The 5,299-nt window shown below is 41.8% G+C and overlaps 1 long non-coding RNA gene across 2 annotated transcripts; it reads right to left on the reverse strand.

Annotated features, from left to right (window-relative positions):
• Positions 1 to 976: 976 nt before the first annotated feature.
• Positions 977 to 4,580, reverse strand: LOC143924644 (uncharacterized). 2 transcript variants are annotated; one of them, XR_013261901.1, is made up of 4 exons: positions 4,010 to 4,580; positions 3,612 to 3,687; positions 2,123 to 2,181; positions 977 to 1,941 (listed from the first exon to the last, which is right to left on the reverse strand). It is a non-coding gene; the product is annotated as an uncharacterized LOC143924644 (long non-coding RNA). The 2 variants fall into 2 exon arrangements; XR_013261900.1 differs by lacking the exon at positions 3,612 to 3,687.
• Between the last annotated feature and the right edge of the window lie 719 nt (positions 4,581 to 5,299).

Below are 5,299 nucleotides of genomic sequence, written 5' to 3' on the forward strand. Positions count from 1 at the left end.
GGCGTCGTCGTAGGAAGTCCCGCCCCGTTGTGATGGCAACAAAGATAAACAAGGTCAAAATCAGCTAGAGCGGAGAATCAGAGGAGAGAGCGGCGCTGGAGTTAGAGGAAAGGTAAATATTAAAAGAGCTTTTACCTTACAGCAAAAAATATTATAAAGATAAATTAAACTTAAAATATATAAATGAAAAATAATAATAATTTAAGTTTAATTAATCTTTATAATATTTTTTGCTGTAAGGTAAAAGATCTTTAATACTTACCTTTCCTCTAACTCCAGCGCCGCTCTCTCCTCTATGATTCTCTGCTCTGGCTGGTTTTGACCGTGTGTGTGTGTGTGTGTGTGTGTGTGTGTGTGTGTGTGTGTGTGTGTGTGTGTGTGTGTGTGTGTGTGTGTGTATATATATATATATATATATATATATATATATATTTTTTTTTTATTTATTTATTTACTTGGTATTTATATTGGCATACATTTTTTTTAACTACAAAGAGAGAAAAATTAGATTATATTATATATTTTTTTTCCCACACACACTCAAAGAAAAACAAAAGACAGCAACAGTATTAAAATAGAAGAATTTTATTTAATTTTAAATAATTTTATTAAACATTTTATTCAAAGACAAATCTACAAAAAAAAATAAAAAATTAAAAAAAAAAAATATACACACACACACACACACACACACACACACACACTACTATTCAAAACTAAAAAGAAAAAAAAAATTCTATTTAGACCCTAATTTGAGAGAAAGAGAGAAATAGTGAAGACAGCTAGTGAAGAGCGAGCAAGAAAAGAGGAAGCGAGAGAGGCAGAAATAAAAAAGAAAACACAACAGTGAGCAGTGAGCAAGAGAGAAAAGAGCTAGCGAGAAAGAAAAGAGTAAGCGAGCGAGAAAAGAGCGAGCGAGAGGAACGAGAGAGAGAGAGAGCGCGCGAGAGAGAGCGCAACGAGCGAGCACGAGAAAAAAAGAGCGAGAGCAAGAGCGAAAAAGAGAAAAAAGAGCGAGAGCAAGAGCGAAAAAGAGAAAAAAGAGCGAGAGCAAGAGCGAAAAAGAGAAAAAAGAGCGAGAGCAAGAGCGAAAAAGAGAAAAAAGAGCGAGAGCAAGAGCGAAAAAGAGAAAAAAGAGCGAGAGCAAGAGCGAAAAAGAGAAAAGAGCGAGAGCAAGAGCGAAAAAGAGAAAAGAGCGAGAGCAAGAAAAAGAGCGAAAAAGAGCGAGAGCGAGAAAAAGAGCAAAGAGCGAGAAAAAGAGCAAAGAGCGAGAAAAAGAGCAAAGAGCGAGAGCGAGAGAAAAGAGCGAGAGAGAGCGAAAAGAGCGAGAGCGAAAGAGAGAAAAGAGCGAGAGAGAGAAAGCGCAAAGAGCAAGAGCGAGCAAAGAGCGCGAGAGCAAAGAGCGCGAGAGCAAAGAGCGCGAGAGCAACAGAAAAGTGAGCGAGTGAAGAGTGAGCGAGAAACAGAGAAGAGAGAGCCAGTGAAGAGCGAGTGAGAAACAGAAGAACGAGCAAAGAGCGAGCGAGAGAAGAGTCAGTGAGAAACAGAGAAGAGTGAAGAGTTAGCGAGTGAAGAGTCAGCGAGTGAAGAGTCAGCGAGTGAAGAGTCAGCGAGTGAAGAGTCAGCGAGTAACAGAGAAGAGCGAGCGACAGAAGAGCGTGCGAGTGAAGAGCGAACATAGAGTCAGCGAGAAACAGAGAAGAGTGAGCGAATGAAGAGTGAGCGAGAAACAGAGAAGAGTGAGCGAGTGAGTGAAGAGCGAGCGAGAAGAGCAAGCGAGGAGAAGAGAAGAGCGAGTGAGAAAAAGAGACACACAACTCCGCCCCCCCCCCCCCAAAATAAAAAATTAGGATACAGAATTAATAAATCAAACCAATGTATTAAACTTGAATTTTTCAGGCATGGTTTTGAAATAAATCAAATCCACTTGTCTCTTCAAATCTATGGAATAAAAATAAATAAATAATGCATTAATAAATATAATAAAAACATTAGATAAATAAATTTAACCAAAAAAAAAATTAAAACAAATACACACACACATATCTTTTTTGTAAATTGCATTAATCAGATTTTAAGATAATGTCACAGTTTATTTAATTGCACTGAAAGTTTAACATACCTGCAATAAAAGATGTCGATGAAAGTCAATCAATCGCTTTGGACAGATGGAATTTGGATCTACGAAAAACAATAAAAAAAAAAAAAGTTATCGTTATATATTTGGAAAGGAGTGGAGGTTGCTTAAGACCCCTTTCACACCACACCGCTGATGGCGTCGGCGGTAAAACGCCGCTATTTTTAGCGGCGTTTTACCGCCAGATTTGCGGCGCATTTCAGCCGCTAGCGGGGCGCTTTTACCCCCCGCTAGCGGGCGCGAAAGGGTTAAAACCGCCGGCAATAGCGGCGTTTTGCCGGCGGCATTACAGCGCTGCCCCATTGATTTGAATGGGGAGCAGCGGTGGAGGAGCGGTAAACACACCGCTCCTTCACTGCTCCAAAGAAGCTGCTGGCAGGACTTTTTTCTGACATCCTGCCAGCGCACCGCTGTAGTGTGAAAGCCCTCGGGGCTTTCACACTACACATAATGGTGCAGCTTCTTTAGGGCGGATTGCAGGCGCTATTTCTAACGCTATAGCGCCTGCAAAACGCCCTGGTGTGAAAGGGGTCTAAGTGTTATGAATAGAAGTATAGATGAGGTTGGTGGATAAAGTAAGGATGAATAGGAGGGAGGGAGGACAAGGACTGAGGAATGAGGAGGAGGAGGGAGGACAAGGACTGAGGAATTAGGACAAGGACTGAGGAATTAGGAGGAATGAGGAGGACAAGGACTGAGGACTGAGGACCAGGACTGAGGAATTAGGACTGAGGAATGAGGAGGAATGAGGACAAGGACTGAGGAATTAGGAGGAATGAGGACAAGAAGTGAGGAGTGAGGAATGAGGACAAGGAGTGAGGAATGAGGACACGGAGTGAGGAATGAGGACAAGGAGTGAGGAATGAGGACAAGGAGTGAGGAGTGAGGAATGAGGACTGACAAGGACTGAGGAGGGAGGACAAGGACAGAGGAATGACGACAAGGACAGAGGAGTGAGGAATGACAAGGACTGAGGAATGACGACAAGGACAGAGGAATGACGACAAGGACAGAGGAATGACGACAAGGACAGAGGAATGACGACAAGGACAGAGGAATGACGACAAGGACAGAGGAATGACGACAAGGACAGAGGAATGACGACAAGGACAGAGGAATGACGACAAGGACAGAGGAATGACGACAAGGACAGAGGAATGACGACAAGGACAGAGGAGTGACGACAAGGACAGAGGAGTGATGACAAGGACAGAGGACTGACGAATGAGGAATGACAAGAACTGAGGAGTGAGGAGGGAGGAGGGAGGACAAGGATGGAGGAGGGGAGGAGGGAGGTGTAGTAGTAAGTAGTAAGTAGTTGTTGGCTTAGTAAAACAGGAGCAGGGAGGAAGACAGAGCAGGACGGAGGAGTGAGGACAGGAGAAACTACAGGACAAAATGGTGGAGAGGAGAGGATGAAAAAATAAAAAACACACCACCACAACCCCCCCCCCAATCGTTTTTGTAGACATACCAGGGTATAGAGAGTAAAGATGGAATTATAACAATTATAGAAAAAATATTCAGGACGGTCAGAACAAAATATATCACTACAAAAAAAAAAAAAAAAAAATTAAGAAAAAATAATAAACACATTATAATTGCATATATTTTTAGAACAGTCAATTGCATTGCAAAGACATACTACATATACAAGCAGAAAAATAAAAATTCAAAACAGGACATCTATTAATCAAAGAAAAGAGAAAATACATGCTAACACACAGCAGAAAGAAATGGAAGACAAAAAAATAAAAAATAAAATGACATTACAAATAACAAAGAAGGAACAATCCAAATGAAACCTATACAAGACATGTATACACACAGTGAGCACATTTAGACCTACATTTCATTATTACAAACACTTACCTGTTCTGGGTAAATCTTCTAGGTGAATTAGCTGCTTGAATCCCGACTGATCTTCTCTCCTATCTGGTCAGATGCTCTCCCCAGGACATCCACGTGTGTTCTGGCAATAAAGGCTTTGTTCCCTTCTTAAAAATGGCGCTGCTGTCTGCCTCAAATCGGGTCATTTCCTGCCTGCAAATCTCGTGTGTTTTCAGCACAGTCCAGCCCACAGACTCATGGGAAACGATGACACTCATTTCCCATGAAGCACTGCAGCTAAGGAAGAGAAAAACACCACCGCGGAGGAGGAACAAGGCAGATTAGGTCTTCTGCATAGCAACAGGGTGTTCCAGGTAAGTGAAATTTTTTTTTTTTACAGAATGATTTTTAGGACATTAAAAGGGAGAGGATAAGGTGAAAAGTGTTTTCAGGGTGGCCCTCCACTTTAAGTAAATTTCCCCAAAGTAGCCCAAAGGAGGACTGTCTACAAGCTCTCTATAGCCCATTGCACAGTACATCCGTGAATGCTACAGGCTATATAACCACGGCAAACTAAGGAAGAAAATGCATGTCATTCTTTTCTTTGGGTCTAGGATTGAGTGTGCTACATACCCTAATTCTAGAAAGGAGTACTGGGGTTGTACACATGGCCTGGCCACCGCAGCAGCTTGACACTTGTCATGCTTTTTTTTTCTCTACTCCAGGATTGAGTGTGCTACATACCCTAAGTCTGGAAAGGAGTACTGAGATTGTACGCTCTTATGAAACGTCACTTCTAGGTTTGGCCACTAGGGGCGCACGTGCCCCCTGCTCGCCCACAATCACTTGAGAACACATAGATCCCGGTTCTCTGAGGGGAGAACAGACAGATTGTCTGTTCATACAGAATATGAACAGTGATCTGTCATCTCCCCTACACAGTCCCCTACCCCTTCAGTTAGAACACACAATAGGGAACACAATAACCCCTTGATTGCCCCTAGTGGTTAACCCCATTCACTGCCAGTGACATTTTTACAGTAATCAATGCATTTTTATAGCACTGATCGCTGTAAAAATGCCAAATGGTCCGAAAAAATGTGTCAAAATTGTCCGACGTGTCCGCCATAATGTTGCAGTCCTGATAAAAATCGTAGATCGCCGACATTACCAGTAAAAAAAAAAATAATCATTAAAAATGCCGTACAACTATCCCCCACTTTGTAGAGGCTATAGCTTTTGCGCAAACCAATCAATATACGCTTATTGGTAATTTTTTTACCAAAAATATGTAGAAGAATACATATAGGCCTAAACTGAGGAAAAAAATCA

This window comes from Lithobates pipiens, unplaced genomic scaffold (assembly GCF_037356315.1).
Source record: "Lithobates pipiens isolate NorthernLeopardFrog02 unplaced genomic scaffold, aLitPip1_a1.2 Scaffold_22, whole genome shotgun sequence".
NCBI lineage: Eukaryota > Metazoa > Chordata > Amphibia > Anura > Ranidae > Lithobates > Lithobates pipiens.